General features: G+C 39.8%; 1 protein-coding gene and 1 long non-coding RNA gene across 11 annotated transcripts in view; both read right to left on the bottom strand.

The window, feature by feature from the left end:
- The window catches only part of SUGCT (succinyl-CoA:glutarate-CoA transferase), a 622,782-nt gene that overhangs the window by 130,824 nt on the left and 464,392 nt on the right, over positions 1-27,566 (bottom strand). The gene's annotated exons all lie outside the window — the stretch shown is intronic.
- On the bottom strand, positions 7,629-27,375 carry LOC116665055. The gene is made up of 3 exons (XR_004321643.1): positions 27,366-27,375; positions 23,318-23,323; positions 7,629-7,868 (listed from the first exon to the last, which is right to left on the bottom strand). It is a non-coding gene; the product is annotated as an uncharacterized LOC116665055 (long non-coding RNA).

Below are 27,566 nucleotides of genomic sequence, written 5' to 3'. Positions count from 1 at the left end.
CAGTGAAGGCCACAGTCAGCACAGATTCCATTTGTCAGGTTTCATGGGAAATGGCTATAATATTCACTAGTGGATTATCAGGCATTTCCTATGGCTGATACTCAGTCTGCGTGCACTGGTACATCCATCCTGGGTACTAAAATATCAATGTATTAATTACTTAAAACTGCTGTGCCTTCAATGGCATTGTGCCCTCCTTGCAATCCCATTAAGATTTCTAATAATCCAAAATATAAAGATCTAAAACCTGGTCAGGATGCACTTCCAACAGCACTGCTGTAACACCAAGACAAGCATCCTACCATTTTTGATGAGGGCCCAGGCTTAGCTGCTAAGTATTTTGAATACCACTCCTGCGTAAGCATGAGCCATGTTTATTTCAGTTTGTTTGTTTGTTTGTTTTACTTTAGGAATTCATTCTATTTTCCTCTTGGCTATTTCCATAGAGAATTGTTTGGCACGGCTTTTTCATTTATTTGAATGATCTGCAACAATATAATTAGCAAAAATATTCAGGCTCGTTTCCGCTAATGAACTCTATTTTAATTTCTAGTCTATGATTATCTTTACCTTTTATTAACATAATTAAAATCAAATGTAATTGTCTGGTTAAGCCAAACAACTTCTGATAAGGCCACCCTCGCAGCTGGGACAGTCATTTTTTCTTGTTAATCAAAACTGATATGCTGAATACATGAAAATAAGAACACTCTGTAACACGTCTTACACAAAGTAATCATCGCAAATTCATTAATAGTGGCTATCTTTATTTCTCTATTACTCACTGTAATCATTTACTTTTTGAACTGTGGTCTCGGTATATTACAGCTTGTCTGAGATAACGTGCTCAAATTTCACAAGAACACGTGAGAATTTTGTGCTGTGTGTTTTCCTACCAGCCTTAATCAATATTTCGCTTATTAACTTCCTATAGGGATTCAAGGCATTAATTAAGCTAAATTATTTTTCTTTGAACTAAAATGCAAACAGAAGCCTAAGAAATGATTTTGCTAAATTGTAATGCAGTGGCGAAATCTCTGTTCCCTCATATTTTTTTTTCACTCTAAAACTGATCAATTTAGAGGAGACTGCAGGCAAATTTTTTTATGCCTTAACTTTTTTCTTCTTCTTCATGTGCTTCTTTGGAAATGGTGCTGCGTGCTATAAGTAAAAGGAAAAGTGTTTCTATGCGTATAATTAGTGCCCACCTATTGTGACCAAGCCTTGGAGGGTTTTTCTTGGATCTACCTCAAGTTCTCGGTTACTAATTGGGTGCAAAGAAATCTCAATACCAAATGTATACTGTCTAACTGGGACTAAACTTCTTTTAAAAAGGGATTTGTGACTAACATATCTGAAGCTACTGTGAGGATTGAGTTACTAGATACAGGACGACCGACAGATGGTCAGAATTCATTTCATTGAGCTAATTTAGTCACGGTTCCTCTCCCTAAAGAATCAGTGAGAAACAGGTAGTCAGACCAAGTCAGTCTGAGTACAGCCCTCTTGTCCATGGAAAATCAAGGAGTTTATGTTTCCTTATAGACAAAACAGTTCATATCAATTTTGTACACATTCTGCTTCACTTTGAGAGACAGTTTTCAGTTGATAACACGTATACCAAAAATGCAGAATTTATCCACGTCAGGAGACCTGGGGAGAATGTCAGGCTGAACCCCCCAGGCTACTGGCCATGATTAGAAATGTGAAGGTCCCCCTATAATTGGTCTCTGCAAGAATGTTTTGCTGTTAGGATGTAATATGCAATATTATCTTCCATTTATGGAATCCTATGGATAGATACATGTTAATATTTATTTCTGACAATAAGTAACGTTTTATTTATTTTAGAGTGATGAAATGGAGGCTTTGCATAACTAAGCTATTTGCTCAAGGATACAAAACATATAAGTAGAAAAGCCAGATTTTAACTCCTAGTTCAATGTCCTTTCCATTTTGAACACAATCTGAGTAATACCTGCATATACTTTAATCACATGTAATAGTGAGGTTCCAATAATTATCAAAGAATGTTTAAGTCATCTTAGCACTACGTTCGTAATTGTTTTAAACTTGTTTTTGTCCTCAGTCCTTTTTACAGAAGAGATGAACTAGACAGAGGTTAAAGAAAGGGTGCTCTCTGGCCCATGAGATCAGGAATTCTCAGAGTATTAATAAGGGATCGTCTATGAGAGTTCCTCCCAGAAGCAAGCACATCTAGTCTTCTGAATTTAATCTCCAGTAACGTAGGATTTTAATGGTATGAAAGTGTTAGAAATAGCTATGAGAAGAGGATGACCTAAGCAGTTCTCAATGGTCCACTTGAAACACTGAAAATGAGAATGAAAAGAATGCTTAGTCCTGTGCAAGGGAGGCACCATCAGAGGAGTTCAAGTCTCGGATAATGACAAAGATAGGCCGATGAGTGGAGCAGAAATAATCTTTCACAAAGTTCTGAGGTCACTCTCCCCCCACAACTGCTCTAAACTACCTGCTTCATTTGCTCTGAAACCAGGCTCAAGCCATCCTGTGAGTACCAGCTTGCTGTGCTAGGGTTTTAGACAAAGGTACAAAAGGCGTGGATAGAAATATCCAGGCAAGGTAAAAGGCTTTTCCCACTCAATTATTTAATATGTCTTCATTCAGCAAGCATTGACTGAGTCACTCATCCACGCTCAGCACTGAGGAATCAAAAATAATAAAGATACCATGGCCCTTTACACGCTCAGAGTCTAACTGGCTTTTTGGTGCAAATTAGTTTTATGTGAGTTTAAAAGGCAGGAATCCATTTTTTCAGGACATAAAATCTCCTGGGTGAATATGCCATTACAATCTGGATCGAATAACTGAGAAAACTCTGCAAAGTTCAGAGGCGAGAACAAATCCAGCATCCTACCCTAAATATACAGACTTTCAGTCACAGCCATGTCAACACTGGTGCCTTTTCTCAATAATCCACCAAGGGCTGCTTCCTTCAGTAAGATGTGGGGGCCTTCAGAGGTCAGCACTGGACAGAGAACCTACCACTGGGAAGGGGCATCTGAAAAAACATTTTCAAGTCTCCTCTCTGATTCTGCCTCCCCTCCAGGGTCCCCCTTACTGCCTCTCTGTTTGGTGCCCTAAAATAAACACAGACCCATTAGTTTTGTTCATTAGTTTCGGCTGAAATTGGCTGAAACTTTCTGAAAAGTTTCTTTACTCAATCTTAAAGAACAAAGGGGAACTAAAGAGACCATTAAACACACAGACAAGGAAAGACTTTCTGACCCTGTCAAAGCCAGCCAGCCTGTAGGGCTTGAAAGGCCCATCTCATTCTAGATGGGAGTCCATGAAGAGGGGGTGACTACCCCCTAGGCCCCAAGGACTAAAATAAACTCCACCAACAGGGAGGCCGGTGGCCTCTTCCTAGCACCAGCGAGCCTCCACAAGACGAGATTCAGAATATTGTCCTCACCCGGAGTTTCTAACAAAAGACATAATTTCCATTCCAGCTTCTGGCTGGAGGTCTGACTAATCATTGATACCAGGAAGAAACCTATGATCAAGGTGAACCTTCCTTGGCACAGAATCACCCAAATCCCAGGATCTCACCGCAACGTGGTAACCACACGGCACTCATGTACGAAGAACCGCACCTGGGAAGTTGTCTCCTCACTCATTCTCGCCGACTGTCTCCCCTTCCCGCAAACCCGCAGTAGGGAAGGAAAAGGCAACTGGGCTTAGAAAGATTACATAAAGGTTGTTTATTTTTGCCTGTGAGTTTCCTTCTGTTTTGTAAATAAGTTCATTTGTGTCATTTTTTTAGGTTCCACATATAAGTGACATCATATGGTATTTGTCTTTCTCTGTCTGACTTACTCACTTAGTACTTACAGTTACTAAAGGGGAAAGCGGGGGAGGGATAAACTGGGAGTTTAGGATTAGCCGGTACAAACTACTATCTAGATAAACAACAAGGTCCTACTGGATAGCCCAGGGAACTATATTCAATAACTTAAAATAACCTATAATGAAAAAGAATTTATATATAATATATATAAAACTAAATCACTATGCTCAACACCAGAAATTAACACAACAATGTAAATCAACTATACTTCAATATTAAAAAAAAAAAAGATTAAATAAAGGAGTAGAGTGAAAGTTCTTGACTTTGTTGGACATCCCAAGCTAATGGGATAAAAAGAATCTTCGTCATGAAATAACTGTGTTCTTCCATTTTCCTGTTGCTTCTGCAAAACAAGAACGTGGCAGTTTCAGGAGATGGATTTACTCTGGAAAGGAGCAAAGAGTGAGGCCCAAGGCACTACTTTTAACCTTGACAACATTTTTTTTTTTCTGGATTCTCTTATTATTTTCAGACTCAGTGAATCTGTGTGCCAATCCAAATACATGCTGCTCTCAAACTTATCTAGACTTTTTCTTGTCCTTAGCTTGAAATTAAAGGCAGAGATCAAAATTTGGTGACTGCAGGAAACTAAAGATTTTGTCTGAGACAGGAAAAGAAGGGAATTTACCAACCCCATGTATTCACTACTTGGCTTCATTATGTCACAGACCACAGGCAATAACCAAAATACACTGGTAAGGATATCTGAAAATTTGTGCATATGCTTGTCTTAATAAACAGTCTGAAAGTGAAAAGAAAGGAAAGAAAGCAAAAATACTTATATTGGCAATAAAAGTATGAGAAAACTGGAGACTGAGAAGTTATTGATGATTTGGCCAAGCCCATTTAAGAAGTATAGATATAAAAAATAAAAATGAGGATATAAAGGATACAGTGCCACTATGTAAAGCCCTGATAATGTGTATTGAGAAAAAAAAAAGACTTTAAGCTTTCTAGGAAAAATAATATTCTATTTATTTATACTATACTTCTAAAAAATAAGTATATGCCATTTTCTTGTGTTTTTCTGCAAATGTTTATTCTAAATATTAAAGTAATACTGTAAAAATTTAGAAAAAATATCAAATAAAATAAAGAAGTGAAAAATCACCCATAATCGTGCCACCCAGAAAGAATGGTTATCCTTAACATCATAACTTTATTATTAATATTTTGATGTATTTCTTTATAGACATACTTTTTCGGGAGGCATAAACCTCATTATATCAATTACGCAAAAGCTTGAATATTATTACATAATCTAAAAATTGAGTTTTAGACAAAGCTCTAATGTCTTGCTAGGAAAGATCGAAACACGTATCTGTGTGTACCAATGTGTGTATATGAATAAGCATGTGTATGTTACATGTACATGTAATGCACCTGTGTGTATGTGTATAGGTATGTATATGCATATGGATATGAATATGGATATGTGTATGTATATATCTCCTGTACCAGAACCTTTTGTTAGAGTTTGTCCCTTAGTCTTTGCTCATTCCCTAGTGCTGGTGAAAGGCTGCATTTTTCCTGAGCCTGAAGTTTCAGTTGTTACCTAAGTTTTATGATAATAACATGGCTATCATTTTATTCAGGAGAAAAGGTTATCCATTCTCGTGAGGGCCTTTTAATTTCAAGGGAACGTAGGATGGAAATGCATGGTCAGAAGCCCAAGGCTAAGAATATGCAGATAATCAGAGAGCCTTGAGAAGAACTATCCTGGGTGCATATAAACAACGCTGCTACATTCTGTGCGTAGCTAAAGAGAAACGGTGGCGAGCTGATACCGACTTCAAGGAGAAGGAAACTATACTCAGAGAAGGAAGACCGAGACGAGCTCTCTTCAAAGGTCCATGTGACACCAAAAATAAGTAACAAACTCATCAGCGGGAGGGCCCTAGTGCCTGAAGAATGCGGAAGGATAAAATTGTGACATTGTGCTTATTTTTCCTCTTGGTGAACTTCATCACGGGAAATATTTCTCTGCTTCCATTTTGAAGATTTATAATGTAATTCTTTAGACGTTAAGGAACTTCAGGCCGATCCCTAAGACTGTTTCCTCAAAATGCTGAAAACTTTTCAATGTTGGTGTTTTTAAATTTTTTAAAGACAAGAAAATGAAAAGAAAAGAAAAGAAAAGAAAAGAAAAAACCCACACTAGGAACTCCAAGTCCTGCCAATTATTCCTTCCTGCCAAGTCCTATTAGTATAAATGAAGGGTTTATTTTAAGAAATGCCTGATAAATTACTCTACACAATCAGTAATGAGGGTACTGTCAGAGAAGGAGAATCATTTCCAAAATTTACTTGGCATTAAAGAGCCAGAGCCTTCTAAGCTCAAACTGGGTTATATGGCCCCAGCCCCTGTGGATTCCATAAATCTCTCCCTTCTTCTCCAGGACAGAGGGATCAAGAGATACGTGTGGCTCATGAGGTTTCTCTGTGTCAGCTTACGGTTTTTGAAACCTGTACCCAAAAAGGGTACAGTTTTCAAACTTTCCTTGTCAACAGTTTCTACCACTCTTCACAGAGCTCCTTTTTTTGCCCTGGGCTTTGCCCCAGAGGAAAATATTAAAGACCTCAGGTTATTAGAGAAAAAATAAAAAATACAGGCCAGGCCAAAACACAAAACAGCATGATGTAAAAAGGAAAAAGGTCAAAGAGCTTCACCTTTCTTTAAGGCCACCAACATTCAATTGGTGCCAGATTCCTACCCAGCGTGACACTGGAGAAATATAATCATAGTGATGTAGAGGCTAAGAGTCACTACTCAAACGTTAAGAGCAAAGCAGAGCGTCAAATGACCACTTCTTCTAGAAAAAAGGGAGGAAGAAAAATGCATAATGTAAGGAATCTGCGGATGACGAAAAACCACGAGTGTTCCAACTCAACCATGGGAGCTGAGAACCCTCCTCAAGGCTTCCCTGTGCTTCCCCTCTGGCCGTGCCCTCCTCCTAACTCATCCATCACTTGAAACCCGTTGCACTTTTATTAATGAAAACCCTGAACCAGGAGCTCAGAAATAAAAGACGTGCAGTGGTGTCCTCTATCCCTAAACACTGATGGAAAGCTACCTTGTCTTAAAGTTTTATTTTTCTAAAGGGAGAAATGGGTGGATGTTCTTTTTGATTAATTACGGCAGCAAACCCTTGCAAAGCTGTTGAGGGATGAAGAGTTTAAAACTTGGAGTCTGTTATCTGTAAAGCTTTTTGTGTGCTCTTTAGAGGAATAGCATTATAAAAGTTAATGTGCAAATAAAATAAACAAATACCTCCAGTCCTTGCCCACCCATGAGCAGTGCAGACTGGTTCCCCTCAATTTTCCCTGGCCCACTTATAAATCCCTCAGTGATGGGCTTCCAGTACTTTTGCTGTAAGACTGTTTTCCAGCCACCGACTAAAAGACTTCCACTTACTCTCAGCAGCGTCTGTATAATGTTTGCGGTGACCCAGCATCACAGTCCTGTTAGGCCTCCAAGTCGGAGACCAAAGTGTTTCACACAATTTATACTACTCATATTTTGTATTTAATATGTTTAAACACTAGGATCGGAGTTCAGCGTTTAATGCAATGCAGTCTGTACACAAGCTGACTAAATTACAGATGAGCAGAAGAGATGCTGCATACTCCCTCCAATCTTATAGCAAGAGGAAAGATACCAGCTCCTCTTAGGAAATATTTATAAGTTCCAAGCATTCTTAGCGTCATTAACAAGCAAAACTGCACAGTGGTCCTTAGAGGTCATGGAGAGGAACGGATTCCCATTCTGCAGATGAGGAAACTGAGACCTGGAAAGAGGTAGGGTCACGTTTTCAAGGGCAAGGACAGAACCAGCAGGACCCAGCAGGATCTCAGGCCCCTGAGCCATCCTGCCTGATCTATTTCTCCAAGGACAGTGCTCACAGTGCTATCTACCTCCTCTTCACAAGGTGGGGGGTGGGAGTGCTGGTCTATGTCCATGTTAACATTTCTTAGGAGGCTGGAAGGAGGCCAAAGGGGCTGGATAAATGGTCTGTAATCATAGTTTGACTTGCCCTTGGTAAAAGCCATCCAGATAATAACAATGGAGTGGAAAATCTCTTCCTTATCCAAGACTCTCAGCCTCAACTTACCTACCATGGGAAGAAGTTCTTATCAAAAAAAAAAAAAAAAAAAAGTGCTTCAAAGTTCTCAAGTCTGTTCCCTAGTGACTACTAACATCACGTGTCATTAATGAGAAAGGTCAAGGTAAGAAAAGCATAAGCTTTGGACCGAGCAGGTCCATAATACTAACCCATCTTCCCCAGCCTCCAAGACTTTGATACACTCTGATTATTTTCTGCTCATTGACAGAGTGCACAGCAGAATGTAGACTCCTTTCTTTGTGGTCTCCCCTCACCCTTGGGTGACAGAGAGCATTCCTCGATCATTACATTATGAAATGAGCCAATGGCGAGACTTAGAGAAAAAATGAGTGCTTCTGAAAGGATTCTACCTCCATCAGAAAAAAAAAAAGGGGGGGGGGAGATGCATGTTAATTTCATATGGTCTCAATGTCATGGTCAAATTTCTGAACATAACTTTAAATCTATTGTCAACTCTCCGGAGTCAGCTCTGGAAGAGGCTCTTGCACTGTGACACTGTTCCCCAGGCAAATCCTGCTGATCCTCACGATTCTGATTCCAGACTTGGTCATCATCCCCTCCTACCTCCGAAGGGGCTGGAAGCGCAGGTCTACGGCAGAGGCTGAAGATGCGGCTGTGATGTGTATAGTCTAATCTTGCAACCTCTGGCCACAGCTGATTAAACCAATGGACCAACTCAGGAGCAGCGAACCCCAGGGTCTCAGTCTGCGTGACGTTATGATCAGTGGGTAGGCTTGAAAAGATAAGCGGTGCTGAAGCCGTCTTGAGAAGTGGGGAGCTAAGTCACTGGGCTAGTTAGGGGGGCTTCCAACAGGCAGAGCTGGGGTGGCCATAATCGGCCAAGTGCCTGTTGGATTTATGAGCAGGGAGTGAGGATGGATGCACAGAGGAAGCCAGGTGGGAAAGGCACAGGACAGTGAGGCAGGGCACTTTGATTCAGAGAGACGGAGCTGGGAGGGCAGTGCAGCTCAGCTCTTGCCCTCGCTGAAGCTGGTCATTCAGCCTCCCCCACATACAAAAGTTCAATAAATCTTGCTTCACGTGAGGCAACTTAAGTGCATGTCTGTTTCTTGTAACCAAAAGAGCCTTGAGAAGAACAAAGGCCCCCAAGGAAATGATTAAAGACCTTCTGAGGTAGTCCAACTGTTGCCTCCAGCACCAGGCACACGCACAGCTCCCCTCAAGCCCACAGCGACGGCAGGAGGCCTGGAAGAGGGTGCCCCCTACTGCAGCTCCTGGTCCTTTAGGGGACTTCACGCAGTTCCGTCATTCTGCCTCTCAAGTTCACATGCAGTGTCGCTGACACTCAGTACTACTCGTACTGCGATTAAAAGATGACCAAAACAAAGCCAGCTGATACACAGAGAAATCTCACCAAGGAGACATAAACAGGAATATAGTGATTCTGTTGGGATCTGATGTCTGTCTTTTTACTCTAACACTTAAGTTAACAAGAATGCGTTACTTTACTGCTTCCTAAGGAGTAAGCCTGATGTCCATGGAAAACATAACAGTGCCCCCTCTGATGCCTTTGTGTTCAAGCTAAGGAGAAAAAAAGTAAGCAGGGACCATCCCTAGAGACGAACGTCTGGGTCCGGGCGCAGACTGTGAGTGCTGTCAGGGTTTGGTGAACATGGATCTGAGCAGTCCCTCCAGACGAAGTACAACATAAAGCCATCTACAGAGGAAAAGCAAATTCTTTCTCATCTTCACCTCTGGTAGTGAGATTTTTAACTCAAAATTTCATTTCTTCACAAAGTATTTTCCATAGATGAGGTCCCCGTTACATCATGATAGAACTTCTAAGAATTTTAGGGCTTCCTCCATGGTTCACTATTCCACTGTGAGGTATCTTTTCATTAAGGTTTCCAAGTGCTCCCCGAGGAGAAAAGTCCATGTTTGGGTGTTTATTACATGGTGCATTGTTCCACCAATGGCAAATTGATTTTATCCTGCGAGTCAGCTCCAAATGATGGTTTGAGCCCTGTGCCAGGAAGTGTTCTTTAAAGCCAAATGGCCTCTATGTGTGGTGGGACAGAGCCCAGGGTTGATTAGCAACGTCCGCCATGTACATGGGACAAAAAAGGAGCCAGCATGCTAGGTCCTGGCCAATTTGAGTTTACACCTTTAATGTACAGGCAAGCATTTGATTTAGCACACTGCATTTCTGAGCCAAGCGCAAAATTTTTCAGCTTTAAATATCCCTCTCAGAGAGAGGTGCTGACACTTTAAAATAATATATAGAAAATAACATTGATATGAAATGTTGCCTCTAGGCTCTGAAAAGTAACAGTAACTAATTACTAACTGAAACTTCCAGAAGAATATGACATAGGGTTTTTCTCACAATCTGAAAGAACCATATGCCAGTTAAAGAGAAATAACCATAAAAATGGGGAAAAAAAAGTAATGATGTAATAAACTTGGGCTTGAGTCCTGAAAAAACTCAAAAATTCTTTCAATCTAAGGTGAAATTCTCCCTTCAGAATATATGTGCTTTTTGTCTCTTTTCCTTATTTTGATAATTGAGAAACTGAGGCATAGTGGAAAGGAAAAACTGATGAAAAGGCCCCAATGTGCATCAATAGCAGATTCTGAGCATAGACTGTAAGAGTTGTTTTGGACTGACTTGTTTAGCACTCAGACACCTGGATTCCCCAGCTGACTTTCAGTGTGGGATGAAGGCACCCCTGAGCACCTCCCTGCAAACTGCCATATGGCCCGGCTGGAGACTGGCAAAGGTTCCTGATGTGCGGGGCTCAGGTGCCTGGTCAGGAGAATAGTTGGCACTGAGGGACAATATACTTCAACGATATGGTCTTTTAAAAGTTTTTTTTTTTTCAATTGAAGTATAGTCAGTTACAATGTGTCAATTTCCAGTGTACAGCACAGTGTCCCAGCCATGCATATATATATATTCGTTTTCATATTCTTTTTCATTAAAGGTTATTATAAGATATGGAATATAGTTCCCTATGCTATACAGAAGAAATTTTTTTTATCTGTTTTTAAATACAGTGGTTAACCTTTGCAAATCTGTATAGAGTCCTTAGAACAGAAACTTGAGAAACTGGACAAGAAATGCAATAACAATTCCCAGAAGCTGAACCATTTCTGAAAGCCTCATCTGTATTCAAAATACACATCGAGCACCTCCCTCTGACACTCTATGAGGTCTTGACCCTATGTTGCTGCTTCTTTAAAGGAATTTGGAATTTGCACGTCTACTCACTTATTCATACGTCCATGAGAAAGAATCCACCCACATTTTACACTTCAGCCAGAGACAGGTGGGCTTGGCCTTGCCCTCTAAAAGGCATAAAGTGCATCCGTCTAAAATCAGACCAGATTCTCAGAGCTGGAGACGTAAAGCAAAGCGTGGTACAGTGCAGTGATCACAGAATCAGACTCACGTCAGTTGGAACACTGGTCCTGCCTCTCACCAGCTGCGTGACCTTAAACACGTCCTCAGTCAGTCTGAATGAACCTTAGTTTTCAAATCTGTGTAACAGGGAGAATAGTACTATCTTTCAAGATGAAAGAATATTTTTAAAATAGTGTCTGTTAGGCACCTGATCTAGTGTCTGACAGAGCATGCAATGCACAGGAACTCTTAGCATAGAGATATAACTCTTATATTGTCAACTGAGAATGCTTGTGAAACGGGACTCCATGTCCTGCCAAAGATCTCAGGTATAAGTCAGCGGCTGAGTCCAGAAATAAAATACATTTACTCGAGAGTCAGTGTATGTAACTGGACCAAGGACACCCTACTCATTATGAGCAGAGCTCATTAGTGTCTGCTGGCCCTTAAAACCACCTCCTTTTAGTACAAGCTACATTAATGGTTACAGATAGTAAAGCAGGGTTATTTTCAAAACCTTCAGAGATATTCAGGCAACTCTTATGCCTCTCAAATATAAGTTTTTTGGTTTGTTTTTTTAAATTTGTTTTTGCTATCTCTTCTGTGCAGAAACAAGCCCCAGTAATACCACAGTTGAAATTGCATGGTATGGCAAGCAGTTACCAAAAATAAGCATTAATTATTACTGTGAAATATGCATTTTCCAAAAACACGCATTTGGTCCATTTAAAAGGTTTTTGCTGCTGTTTTGCAATTAAAAAGATGTGAACCATTTTATTTAACTCTTCCTCCCTTCTTTCCTGAATGTTAACTAGTGGGAGACCAGTAATGACCATGGAAATTCAAGATAGGTTATATCTTGATGTTCAAGACAAAATTATGTGTTTTTTTTTTTCCCAAAATGCCTTAGTCATCATATTTCACAGTTGCAGTATTTGGGGTAGATTGAAAATATGAAATTTGTGGGGAAAACCAACATAAAATCAAAACCCAGAAGTCTTTTCAAGGTTTTATAATCTGTATTCAAAATACCATCAGCACCAGAAACAATTCTGTTAGGAAATGTAATTGCATTCAGGTGAGACAGGGTCTTTCAACCTACAGGGTCTATGTGAGCATCTAAAAACCAAAATACAGCAAAAATCCACATGATCAACTGTCTCTCCATCCCTAATAAGATGAGAAAATGACAAATTAATTTCCTGGAACACTGGTATCTGGGAAGCTTTTAGGGTTAATGCTTACCAACTATTCCTAAAAGGCAACATTTATATATAATAATGTATAATAATCTAATATTTGTGAATCATTTTACTTAACTTCATCCAATATTTATAATATATATATAATATTTATAATATGTAATATATTGTTATATCTATTGAGTTCTCTTTTCTGTAAACTAGAGCAAGTCTTTTAGTTTTTGTTTTGCCTGCTACTTTTGAAGGCATTCTTTTGACATTCCTAATGTTTGGGTTTTCACTGGGTAAGTTAAGTCTGCTTTATTGAATTGCTTATCTTCCCTGTGACTTGTTGAACGATAGTTTTATAACCTTTGATAAAGGGAAGGAAGACTGACTTTCAAAACCCTGAAATAATCCCAAGCTTTACACAATTTGGGTGAGTCTTCAATTAGGGAAAAGAAGAAGTGTAACAAAAGAAAGATTTGGTTTCCCAGATGAATTAAGCAATATTGAGGAGTCCTAAAACCCTAAAATGTAGTGCATTTTCCTTCACTAAAAGTTGTTCAACACATTTCTGTACGGAACAGATTTATAGCATCCATTTTCACTCTGATTTCCTGTTTCTCTGTCCATTCACCACGCAAGTATTTGGAAGCCTGCGATGGCTATGTGGAGTGTTTTAAGAGTTGACCTCGGAAGTGAGCACCCCTCTGGGAGCAATTTGATTGGTTAATACTAGTTCTGAGCCCGGTATGTGAATCTTTATGACTGCACAGCTTCAGGAATGAATTACTTAACCTCAGATTTCTCCATAGGGGTGCACACCTTAATTTTCCACACTAATTTTCAAATGGAATTACAAAAACACTTTACTTATCTAGAGGTCAACTATCCTACAAACTCAACTGCTTGGAACACAGACAAAAAGCAGGCAAAAAAGTAGCTGTGCAGCCAAGAGTGATGTCACTAAAACTCACAGATTTTCCCCATCAGGGTTGCTAATCATTTAGAACAAATCTACCTTGATTTTATTAACAATTCTGATCACTATACTGATGTTGTTTTTGAACCTACAGTAGATAAGAAGAAACAAATCTTAAGTGAGAACACAGGACTATTTGAAGCAATAAAGTAAAAACAGCATGCTATAAAAAAAAGACACTAATTCAAAGATTATAGAAAAAGGACAAACAACCCCATATGCCTCAATAGTCCATGAGGATATCACTTATTAAAAAAATTAATATTCTTAATAATTATAAAAACAGAAAAAGTTTCTTTTTATTCAAGCCACATCAATTAAGAAAGTCAAGAAAGTATTCAAATACTGTTATAAAATATCAAATAAGAAAAACACTTCAAAAGGATTATCAAAAAGGATTCACTCTGGTGATTTACCCATCACCTATCGATCGATGGATAAATCTCTACAGGATATTCACCTCCGTAGAACAAATCATTTCCTTAGAAAAAGATATTGCAGAAGGTCAAAAGCTAAATTAATTGCAGTAGATCGAATTACTCAATTTAAGAAAGCATATCTATCTGGTGCTGGATGATCTAATAGTACTTTAAAGAAATGCTTCTTGTGAACTCAAACATGGACATCTTTTTTTTTTTTTTTAACCAGAAGCATGTTTTCCTCCAAAGAACAAAGGCTTTTATCTATAAACCACAGGAACTTGAAACAATCTGCGAGGCTTGAGTATGTGCTGAGATTCAGCAGGTGGTAACAGGAATTTGGGAACCACAGCCAGACCCTGAGCTTTCAAGAAGAGTAAGTTGCCGTCTGTGCCACTCTTACATGCTTTGGTGTGGAAAGGGAGGAAGAAGGGAGGCGTGAGGGTGGAGGAGCAGGCTTCATGCCGGCTGACTCCAGGGAGGGAACCGGGCACTTCTCACAATTACGCTGGGACAACAGGCAGAGACCGAGACAGTCACAGGCAAACTAGAACCTATGGTCACCCTAGTTTTGAGCAGCAAGTTGAAAACCACTATGCTAATTAACTGTCCTCTAATAATTCTTGAGGTAGAGGATGGTGGAAAAATATAAACAGGTAATTCATGAAAGGATTCCATAGAGCATCCTAAAGAAATGGTCATTCCTTCATTCCTTCAGTTAACCTCAGTCGACAGCTGCTGTAACACATTACAATTTTTAATATAATCTCTCTTCCCTACTAGATTACAAGTTTTTAAGAGCACGTATCATGTCTTTTTTAATTACATTTACTTTCAAGTCTTGTGTATTTTATTCCTTCAGTGATGATAAATATCTGTTAATTATCAAAAGAGTATCCTTAAGAAAAATAAAGACTTACATATTGAAAACAATAATTACACTGTTGTTGTCCCATCTAACCCTAAATTCATCTTACTAGGGTAAAACTAGTTGCTTGAACTGAAAGGGTGCTATAGGATTCTGGATTTCTCCAGGCCATAGTATTTATCCTTTCTAGTATTCATAGTCTCGTGGCACTGTTAAAATACATTACAGAAAAGAGACATATCAAGAAAGATCACTAGAAAAAAAGTATGTATTTTTATTACTCAATAGATTTTTTCACTCAGTAGATTTATTAGTCCAACTCTTAACTGCAATGATACAGTTAGTCACCACATAATTTGGTTGCATTAATACAGATTATGGTCCACATGCAACCTGCTGCATTTTAATGCATTAAACTACATAAAATTCCCTCGATCACATGTTTTCTAAACTATCTTTACAGGGACAGCTATTTTTTTGGTTGCTGTTGTTAAATAATGTATTTTGAAATAACGTCAGATCTAACAGAAAAATTGCCAGAACAACAGAAACAGGGTCCCTAGTCCCTTCAGATCAGACGGCCCAACTGTGAACATGCCGCCAAGTTTGCGTTCTCCCCCCTCCTCCCCACACCTATTGTCATTAGTCTCTTTCTGATTCTTTAAACAACCTTATAATTTTAAAATATGGTTCCAAGCTTAACAAAATTCACATTAGTCACCTAAAGCTTTAAAATGCAAAAAGCCCTTTTGCATTCACAGTCCCTGTAAGGCTCGTAACAGCCCGTGAAATAGCAGGAAGGAAGAGGAAATGGGTCACCATTTTCCAGACAAGGAAACTGAGGCTCAGGGATGACAAGTGACTTGTCCAAGGCTGTGTGGTCTACGATCCTGGTCCTGAGTCCTTCACCTTTAAGGTGAAGTAAATCTAAGTACAATGGTGCCCCCTTATCTGTAGGGGATAAGTTCCATGACCCCCTGTGGATGCCTGAAACCACAGACAGTACCAAACCCTGTAGTATACTAGTTTTTTTCCTATACATACGTCCCCACGATAAAGTTTGATTTATAAATTGGGCACAGTAAGAGATGAACAGTAATAATAAAACAGAACAATTGTAACAATATACTGTAATAAAAGTTATGGAATATAGTCTCTATCAAAATATCTTATCGTTCAGGTTAATGCCTTTTCCACCTTAACCATGCACTTACACACACTGTGCCCATAACGTCTGCAGCTTGAGGTGTGACAGCCAAACTAGCACGAACTTCTTTTTCCTCTTTCACAGTTTCATGGATAAAAGAGTCGTTCTTACTGCAGATCTTAGCTACCTCAACTAACATTTTTTCTTTCCTTATTAATTCAATAATTTTCAACTTTTCACTTCAAGGAAGCACTTTGAGAATTCTCTTTGGCATATCCTAATTGCCAGCATCACTACTCCGATGCTTTGAGGACATTACCTTTTTTTAATTGAATTTATAATGCTGTGTTAGTTTCCAGTATACAGCACAGTGATTCAGTTATATATATAAATATACATATATTCTTTTTCATATTCTTTTTCATTATAAGTTATTACAAGAGACTGAATACAGTTATCCCTGTGCTATAGAGTAGGACCTTGTTGTTTGTCTATTTCTTATATGTTGTTTGTATCTGCTAATCCCAAGCTCCTAATTTATCCCTCCCCACCACCCTTTCCCTTTGGTAACCCAAGTTTGTCTTCTATGTCTGTGGGTCTGTTGTCAAATAAAGTAAGAGTCACTTGAACACAAGCATGGCAATGAGGACAGTCAATCTGATAACCAAAACGGCTACTAAGTAACAGGCCCGCCAAAGAGATGAGCTTTGTCCCAGGGCGAGATGGAGCAGGAAGGCACGAGATTTCATCATGCTATTCAGAAAAGCACAGAATTTAAAACTTACAAATTGTTTATTTCTAGAATTTTTTGTTAATATTTTCAGACTTCGGTTGACTGTGCATAAAACTGTGGAAAGTGAAACTGCAGGGGAGGGGGGCTACTGTATGTATGTCTTGTCACGTGCAGAATCCTGACTTTTAAACCATAAAATAAACACACACACACATACCCACACACAGAGCTGTATTTGCTATACATTTGGATGTACACTCTATTAGTTTCCTGGGAATTTCTACAAAGCTATTTTAAGATCATAAAATAGGGTAGAGTTTAAATTAAAATATCTTCTCAAATCTCAAAATTTCCGGGACAGTGGTATATTTGAAATCTTTTGGTTAATTTATTTATTCATTTAATATAAATAAATTTTTATAGCTACTGTGCTAGCCAATACAGTGATAAAAACAGAGTTCCTGCCTCAAATTGCTCACAGTCCCATGTGAGACAGTCAAGGTAATAAAGGCATTTGAAACAGTTAGGTACAGTGTTCACAGGACGTATGGGAGCACAGAGCAGCTACAACTAACACAGTCGGGGTTAGGAACGTCCTCCCAAAGCGGGAATCATGTAATTTGAGTTTTAAATGATAGTGTGACAGATATAGTTCACAAATATCCCTTCTCTTCCTCCATAGAAACGGAGCATCTGGTTTTCAGTAAGGCCAATGCCACCCTTCACTCCCAAGATTAAAAACCATATTATCCAGCCTCTTTCCAAGTGACTAAATACTTGTTAATAAATATGAGTGGAGGTATAATTTGATAGCTTTCAGGAACCTTCCCCAAAAGATAGCTGGAAAATGCCCTGTGCCTTTTCCTTTTTGTGCTTTCCTCCATCCTGTCAGGAACATAGATGTGATGGCTGGAGCTGTAACCACTATCTTGTACCATGAAGACAAAGACCATACTCCAGGGATGGCAAGAGCGATGAACTAGAAGAAGCTTGATTTCCTGTGGTCACCTCAGAGCTGAGATACCACACCAGTGCCTAACTGTCAACTTCTGAACTGTCACAGGAGAGAGAATTAAACTTCTATTTAATAACTTCGCTATTTCAGGCCTCTGTTACGGCTAAACATAACCCTGATGCAGCTGAGTAGAAGTTATACAGGCAAAACAGAAAATAAAAGCCATTCACTACAGAGGAAACAGCACGCGCAGAATGACAGAGACAAAATAGCATGGTGTTTTAGGGAAACTTGATTAAGTTCAGCATGGCAGGGGTTCAGGGAGGAAGTAGATGGGCAAGTAGCAAGCTTGATCATCTTCTGAGAGGCTTGCTTGTCATTTTAGAAGTTTGGATTCAATTATACACGCATAGAAGTCATTCCAACACATGTGCAAATTAAAAAGGAAAAATTCCATTATAAAGGAGCAACTTTACATACGGGCTCAGTCTGAGAATCTACTCCTAGCCCTGGAGGAGGGAAGTGAGACAGCTGTATTTCCTTCATTGGTATGCAAATTTCTGGCCCTGGCTGGCTTGCTTAGTGTCTAGCAAGAGTAGGTATCTTCGTTTCTTGTTGCCACTCTCTAACAAATGATCTCAAAGTTAGAGGCTTAAAACAACCCAGATTTCTTTTTTGACATTTCTGGAGGTCAGAGGTCTGCAACGAGCCTCACCAGCGTAAAGGCAAGGTGTTGGCAGAGCTGCAGCCTCTCTGATGGCTCTCGAGGAGCACCTGTTCCCAGGATTGGAGTTCTGCTTCTGGATCCCAGCCCCGTGCCTGAGGCCTTGCCAAGCAGAAAGATTTACTTGAGGTCCACTGCACACTATTAGCTGGGACTCTGTGACGTTCCCTGAACCTACAATCCCTGTTGGCATGTTTGGTCAGGGCACTTTGGCATCTCTTAGTAAACGTGATGCCATACTTAACGGTTATCATGCCCATCCTGATGGGTTGGCCTCGTCTCCATTGCCCATGGGTAGTCTGTCCCCTGTCAATTCTCTGACCCTCCCCAGTGTATGTGTCCAGGTCCAAGTTCTTACATCATCGGGCTGCTTCATCCTGCTAGGACAACCAACCCTGCCACTCTGCCTGTGGTTTGATAAAAGACCAAGAGCTCAATGAGAGATCTTTTGGACTAAAGACATTTTTCAAAATGCACCATTAAGATAGTTTGGGGGTGCTGAGGCTTAGGAATACCACACGATTTTCTTTTATATCACAGATTTACATTCTATAGGCATATCTTGTGTGTATGGAGGTATAAAAGGAGGCTTTTTTTTTTTAAGTACAGGAGTCAGTATTATACTTTTTACCAGAAAATTCTACCAGAGACCATCTGTGTTATTAAAAAGAGAAAATAGATCAATTTCTACTGGTCTATTTGTGTTTAGTCTTGTGGTTTAGGTAAACTTTTCTTTCTTTGCAAAATACAGACTTCAAGGTCTTTAGTCACTGAAATGTTTTCAAAAGCATCTAATAAGCAAATAAGGCAGATACTGTGTATTCAAGCATCTCTTACTTTAGAGGTAGAGATTTTGCTATTATATAATCATCATCATTAAAAGAAGGCCTCCTTAAGTGCGGACTCCGGTTCTCACGCCTACACTACCACGCCTGGTCCACCGCCTCCATCCAACATCACTAAATTTCCCCCAACACAAAGCAGACATCATATAATAGCAGCGGTAACTGACATTTATGTAATACTTAAACTATCTGATACAACATTTTAAAATACGTCACATAAATATACATACACTTCAAATTGCATGTATAAACCAGAAGGAGAGGATAGGGCTAGTTACATTAAAAATACGTATATCTGCTAAAGTCTAAAACTGGCAGATTTTCAAATAATCCAGCAGTCCTAATGGAGTGTCACAAGGAAAACATCTTTATTTCAAAGGCTTAATTCTCACTAACATAGTGAGATTTATATTTTTATTAAAAAAACAGAAATAAATTGACATTAGATTTGCAGGAATTTAGATGCGGGTGGGGAACCAACAGGTATAATATCTATAATATAAAAACATAAGATTGAATTTTGTTGTAACACCAGGATTGATACCAGGACTTGTCTGTGGATGGTATATATTGCTTTTTCTACACTTGCCGGGGCCAGGGGCTGGGGGTGGGGAGGTCATGGTTTCAGCCACATTTTAGATTTCAACCATATATTAGACTGCAAAAATTAAAAGTTATGTTATAACAGAGTTCCACTGTGGTTAAGTAGAGGAGCGCTGAAATCACCTTTTTTCTTTTTCCCACCTCACACGAAAGTTTAAATGTTGACATTTCCTTTCATATATACGAAGTATTTAATAAGAGTAAAGGAGAGTGGTCCAAAGAAAATACCGGGCTGAAAACTTAGAGGGTGATGCTTGATATTCAAGAAAAGCACAGGAAGAGGCTGGGTTGTCAGAGCATTTCTCTGGCTGTAGGAGAAGGTATACCAGTTGACTGAAATGAAAAATTTAGACTATTTCAGAAATTGTTCAAATATGTGTTTCTGCTATATTATTTTTCACTCATGAATTCCATTTCTTCCCCCTTTATTTGCCTTCCTTTAGCCTTCTTTGTTATTACCCCATGCCCTTTTAAATAAAAACAATGAAAACCAACTATAAAGAGAAGTTAAATTTGCTTTTTATATCAGTTTGGAAACCTCTGCTTCTAAAGTTAAATTTTCTTTGGGCTCAAATATTCAAATAGATGATGTGAAAGCCTAAAAGTAAGTAGGTTATTTTTTATTTCAAGGGGAACACACAGTTTTGTCTTTATAAAAAAAAAAAAAAAAACTTCCTGCCTGCCCCTGAAAGCATCTGTATCCAACCCTGGATTCCAGATAGAGGGTTTGGGGGAATGACGGAACGCAAAGAGTCGAAGAATCATTTTCCAGCAAAGTTTGTTCTTGTTTTGTTTTGTGTTTTTAACAACAAGAATCCAGTGTCATAGAAAATATCTTCATATTTCAACCAGAATGGCTACCTTTGGTTTGAAGTGCCTAGAGCTTTGATTTGATTTACAACTAATGGGTTTAAATGACATCTTTTTTTTTTTTTTCCAGTCTTACTGGAAAATTTCCCTGTTAAAGATGTAAGAAAATTGACCAGAAAGAAAACTGCCTGTAATTCACTGCAAATAAAGGGGGGTTAACTAATTAAAACTGGTTGGATCTAAAATGCCAAATACAGAGCCAGCTGTCACTTACACTCTCTGAGGACTTAGGGACCCCAAAGTTATTCACCCGTGGAGAAGACTAAAACACCAGAGTACTGTTGTGATTGTAACTTAAGCTGCCATCAACACAAAAAAAACACCTCCAAAATTGGAATAATGGAGATGAGCCTCCAGCACCACCAGGGGGACGTTCTCTCCTCAGAAAGGGCACGCGGCCACAACCTGCAGTCTGCTTTGGAGAGCTGGGTGTGAGTCCCAGCTGTAATCTTGTTCATGTCCAAGAAACTGACAGCTCACCTTGGACACCAGGCCGCAGAGGGAGGAAACCAGCCTGGGGTCACCTCTACGGGAAGTGTTGACAGGGTGGACGCCTTCACCAGTTCACTTCAGCCGAACAGTTCCAATTAAACTTCATCTTAAAAATATAATCTTCAGGATTATATTGTTTTGTTTTTAAAGCCTACTCCACCCTACTCTCTTGAATGATTCCAGGAGAATTGTTTAAGTCACTTATTTTTTTAACCTTCCTGTCACAGTCTGGTTTTTCCATCAGTCCTAATATACCATTTGTATTTTTTTTTTTTTAAGAAAAGAAGAAAGTATTATAAAGATAGCCAAACAAGATGATATATATCATCTCTGCTAAGGTCCTCCTATGGAACTGAATTCCTTAGGTTCGGAATGTGTTCCACGAATGTAAAAGACAGAAGCAGTCGGTCCTGATGGCTAAAAAAGGCGAATGAGGTAACAGTAACACTGATGGCTGTTTGTCTCAAATGTCCTATAAATAGGAGTGTGAGATTAATTTTTTTTCAATCTACGTTCTCTCTATTCAAGGCAAATGCTATTCAGTGGTAAGCTGGGGTGAGGTGTTTAATAGAGAAAGGTTAAAATTTGAGTTGTCCTTTCCATGCTTGTAATTTGGGAGCTTCTTGCTGAAAGAAAAAGGAGGCCAAAGGGCATACTTCCCAAATTTCCTGTAAAACTCATGAATACAGGATGACGCTTCGGGGGGGATCTTTTTGTGCATCTTCTAATTGAGTCTCCTGGATTTATCTCCCCCTGCTGTATGCGTGCCGCAAGACAGTTGGAAAGAGGGCTTACCCTCTGCTATTGTAACAGCTGGCGGCTTTGGCATTTTTATATAAACATGTGAGCAGACAAGAAATTTCTCCTTTATAATTGGCCCCATTTCCCCACTTTCTAGGACATTCCACCATGCCACCAACAATGAAGCGCTCAGAAAAAGGAGGAATCATTTCTGTTTATGTGAAAACAGATCTGAACTCCTCCTTGAGGGAAGGGAAGAAATAACAGAAAGCTTCAAAGACCACGAAGAGAAGTTATAATCAAATCTGGATGCTGCCTCTGAGATCTGGCCGAGCTCCTCCATACACCAGCTCCGAATGTGCCGGGAGTTGGAGCCAACAGCCCTCTCCTCTAGCCCTGCCTGGTTCACTCCCTGGCAAGCCCCAGCCAGGCTGTGAGCTGAAGGCGTGCCACGGTCTTGCCCGGGTTCAGCGTGGGCGAGGCTGTTAGTGACCACCTACTCCCAAACACAAGCAAACCATCTCCCTCTCAGGGGACCTTCATCTATACTCAGCCATGGGTCTCAAGTTTATAAAAGTGATGATCAAAAATGCCTTCAGGAGGCAGCATAGCATCGCAGTAAGAGGGCATGGATTTTTGCGTCACTCAGAATCTAATGCAAATTCTGGGTCTGCAACTTACTGACCTGGGTTGGGTTATTTCAATTCTCTGAGGCTCAGTTTGCTCATCTGTAAAATGGGGCTGCTAATGTCTCTGTCAGAGGGTCCATATGAAAGTTAGGGTCTATGCAAAGCACCCAATGCAGAGTCACAAAGTGTGAGCTCATTTTATCAAGTGCTCCCTATGATAACTTTCCTTATGATGCTTTACATCACAAGGTAGATCTCCATGCATTGTATAGCACAATGCACAGATTTTCTGATTCTTACCAGCAAGGATGTTACTATAATTCAGCTTAAGGGAAAGCACGTGTAGAGGCTCGAAACTATCCGAAGTGTTCTTACCAGCTCATAATATCCTGTGGCAAATTACATATTGTGCTCTATTCTTCCATTTCTGCCCCTAAGAAACAAGAAACTGTACGCATCCTTTTTTCAAGGAAAAAAAAATGTACTGACACCAGAATAGTATAAGAGAGAAAAGTATCATCCTGAAGCTTTATCCAAATACCTCAACAGACATCCTTTGGGATGGCAGTTGAATCACCCCTACTGGTAAACGTGGTTTCCCTAACACACTTCCATTCAGGCTTCCTTTTTGGTGATTAAAGCCTGTTTCTTCTCCTTTGCCACATTAGGCAATTAATTGGGTATTTATAGCCAGCTATCATATGCCCCACTGTCATCGCCACTCAGTCCTACATCTTAAATTCTCCACGTCTTGCTACTTAAATCCTACCCCTTAATCACCTCATCATCTTTGTCACATTTAAAAAATTTCCTTCCACTTAATCAACTCCATTTTCTCAGCTAGAGTACGAACAATCGTGCAGAATTCTACTCAGGCAGCTTTCCCGAGGCTCAATGAGGAGAAAGTGTTTTCTTCTTAAGTGATTTCTTTAGATCCCAGGATAGTTTTTGCTTCTAGCGCAAGAGCATCACCGTGTGAGCTATTCCTGATCTGCACTTCAGTGTTGCCCTCAATCCATTTCCATTAATGCCTTTGATTCTGGAATGAGGCGCTCACTCATGGGTGGGGCTGAGCCAGCTTGGGGTGAAGGCGCCCCCAGCCCCCGCCACACGGCACCACAACAGCCACTCAGCCGTCCAGACACCCTCGGGGCCGGCTCCCTCTCCTGCCCAGTGTTCGTGGGTGTTCAGCCCTCAGAGGAGAAAGAAACCCCTCGTAATACTCCTTGGGACCCACGGTCCCTTGAGCTAAGAAACGAGAGAATTCGAATCTTCAGAAGACGGTCGGCTTTCTAGTTTGGCTTCCCCACCCTCTGTTAGTGTAAACCAGCCAATTTCTCCAGTGAACGACCATTACAATCTGTCCCATGTGGCTCTAAGGGACACGTTCTCAGTGGGGTGACCCACAAAATGCTTTTCCACAGGATCTTAATAAAAGCTCTGGGGAGAAAAGGGTTCCTCCATCAAATATCTTAAGGAAACACGACATGGAGTATCTCCCCCTTAGAGACTCAAAGCTATCTTAGAACGTTAATGGTTCTGAGAAATGTCCAGGTAAAGAAAATCCATTGACCTTTGTTTAATGCAGTTTCCTAAAGCTGTCGGTTGACAGAGTGATTCCTTGGTGAGACAACTATTAGGACTTCAGGAAGCAGAAGTGTCTCAGAGTGTACTTGGGAAATGCTGTACTGTATTGTGGTCCTGCCCTGCTGTCCCCTAAACAAGCTGTTACATTCTCATCTGTGGTCTCTGAATCATTATTTTCACCTGCACGATCTGTCTCGGACAATGCTGTTTTTGGAGGATGCTTTCACACTGCCGTGGTCTCCACTGACCTTACGGACAACATGTTTATCCATGAGCCCCAGACCTGGAAGGCAGATGAAGGGGCTGGTTCAGCCTAACACACACATCTGGTGGGGATGGTCCCAGGTTCCCCATCCCCACTGCACTTCCTCTGATTGGTCACTGTCAAACGCCCCATTAGACGAGCTCCTTGTCAGTCAGCACTTGGCACACAGCAGATGCTAGATAAATGTTTGCTCAACAAAAGAATGATTTGTTTTACTGTATTTCTTAGAGAAATATGCATGATTATTTCCATTTTTCATGTTGGAAAAATAATAATGTGGCTCGTTTGATGCCCCCCCTCCGCCAAGTGTCATGGCTACTGTAGATACTGCTAAGAGTTTATTAATTATCTACGATGTGTTTCCACTTACTCCTTCCACGGGCTGAGTCCTTGGCACATATTACTATTTAATTACTGTTAAGTCACAGCGAAGTGAGTCTTCATATTACAGAGGAGACAGATGTCACTGAGACCGATTAGGAAGACTGTCTAAAATCTCCAGTCTTTATTTGCAGAGCCCGGTTTGTACTCAGGTCTCTCTCTCTCTTGATGGAGCCTAAACGCACTCCACTCCACACGGCACACATATACCACAAGCACACAGGAAAACATCAAAGTGTAGCTAATTTTTTCAGTAATCATAAATTTTATCGTGGTTGTATATAACATGAAGTTGATCATTTCTACCTTTTCTGTATACAATTCTGTGGCATTAAGCACATTCACACTGTGGTGCAACCACCACCACCATCCATCTCCAGAACTTTTTCATCCTTCCCAACTCTTCACCCATTAAACGTTAACTCCCCATTCTTCCCCCATCCAGCCCCTGGCAACCACCCTTCTCTTTTCTGTCTCTATGAATCTGACTCCTCTAGGGACCTCACGTAAGTGGAATCATACAGAATGTGTCACTAATTAATTTTTAAATTCTTGTTTTGGCCATGGTATCAACTACTCACTTGGGAAAAAAACATCATTGTAAAGTTCTTCCACTGACACAACATGGTTTGCAGTTTAATTAAAGTTGCTCCAAGGGAACTGGCTTTACTTTAAACCCAAACCAGCCCCCAGTGAGCAAGAAGAAATTCACCCACAAAGCACCAGTGCTGCAGACAGATCACTGAAAAGATGAGAAATCTGGGCAAGTCAGGGTGGCAGCTTAACATCATGGGTCTTTTAATGATCGAAATCTGCATGTACATCCGAAACAGGTCTCTTTTTCCTCCCTCTCAAAGTGCTTTGTGTTAATGTGTGAAAGCAGGACAACTTGAGGGAAATGTAATCCACATGTTTTGGTGCATTTACACTTATATGCTCTTGAGAATATCGAAATGGTCTAACAATATATTTTCCAATGGCTTTTTTTTTTCATAGAAACACAATAGGCTATAAAAAAAAACAAACTTAATCCCCAAAGGAGGTAGGCTCAATCTAAGTTTAAATTCTTTTTTTTCATTGTTTGATTGATTGATTTTATTCAAGTATAGTTGATTCACAATGTTGTGTTAGTTTTTCAGATGTACTGCAAAGTGATTCAGATATATATATATTTCAGATTCTTTTCCATTATAGGTTATTGCAAAATACTGTGCTATATGGTAGGTCCTTGTTGTTTATCTATTTATATACAGTAGTGTGTATCTGTTAATCCCAAACTCCTAATTTATCCTTCCCCCTCCCTTTCCTCTTTGGTCACCATAAGTTTGTTTTCTGTGTCTATGAGTCTGTTTCTGTTTCGTAACTAAGTTCATTTGTTATCATATTTTTAGCTTCCACATATAAGTGATACATAATACTTGTTTCTGTCTGACTTACTTAAGTTAACATGATGATCTCTAGGTCCATCCATGTTGTCTGTTTAAATTTCTGAAATTTAAATATTCATAAATAAATTTCCACGTTCCTCTTTAAATAACATTTAAAATACATTAATCGGTCTTAGATTAGAGACTAAAGTTGTAAGATTAAAAAACTCAATAGTTGGCTCAACTTCCCTTTTTGGCTCAATTTTAGGAGACAGTAGGAAATAAGAAAAAGAGGACAGATTTTAGAGATACTCAGACCTGGGTTCCAGTTGGTGCTGCAACACTTAGCAAGCCTCAATTTTCTCCTCTCTAAAATGGACATAATAATGCATGGCTTCCTGAATTTTCCTAGAGATTAAACAAATTGTGTGCATAAAGGGCACACAGATAACACCAAATACACCATGTATAATTACTTAACTTAACAGATGTTCACGTCTGTTTCCTTGTTTCAAATTTGAATGTTCCATGGCAATGATGCTATTAAAATCTATTCACAAAATATATTTATATGCAGTACTGTAAATTGAATTTTTTCCTTTAAACTGAAGGGACGAGAAGACCAATCCCATCAAAACAGGACAAGACACTAAAAGGTGAAGTCAGTTACTTAAGGCCACATACCAAACGGAAGGTTCAGCAACAAAAAGAAAGCAGCTTAGGAAGAGTTTATGGGAGGTAAACTATGTTGAGGTTACTCTTTAAATCCGCCTGGGGTGGCACTTCTCTAGCCTTTTGTGGCTGCAGCATCCTCTTGGTATTTTTATTTCACCATATACTCTTCTCAAATCCACAAAACGTCTTGCACTCACTTTTTTCTTTTCATTTTCAATTTAATTAAAATTGGGTTTTTGCATGATTGCTTGAAAAGCATATGGCTTCTTGCAATAAGCTGGAGTGCAGTGTTTATAGAAACACTTTCAACAGACACAAGGTTCCGAGTAGTTTAGACTAATGGGTCACCCACTCTGAGAGTCACGTGGCCGCTGTGACTACATGATGCTCTGATGACTGGCATGTTGGGAAGCGTTTCAAGGCCCTTTGTCCTTCCCCCTCTAGGGAGTGTCTTAATTTTGCTCAAAGGATGAGCCCAGGGACACAGTGACTGCTAATGCCATACGAGATAGAGACATGACTAGGGGAAGATGTGGTTCCATGCAAGTCAATACACAGCTAGCACACAGAAGACAGTGTCTGCGCCTGCTGAAAAGGAGATCAGCATTGAATCCCACAGACCCAGCTCAGTGCCAAATAAATCCTTAAGGTTTGGAGGTGATGGCATGAGTGGAACCTTGTGCATGATCCACTGGCTAGGTTAAGACACCTGGAGGTTCTTA

The sequence above is a fragment of the Camelus ferus genome, chromosome 7, assembly GCF_009834535.1.
Source record: "Camelus ferus isolate YT-003-E chromosome 7, BCGSAC_Cfer_1.0, whole genome shotgun sequence".
NCBI lineage: Eukaryota > Metazoa > Chordata > Mammalia > Artiodactyla > Camelidae > Camelus > Camelus ferus.
This window is presented reverse-complemented; position numbering and strand designations above follow the sequence as displayed.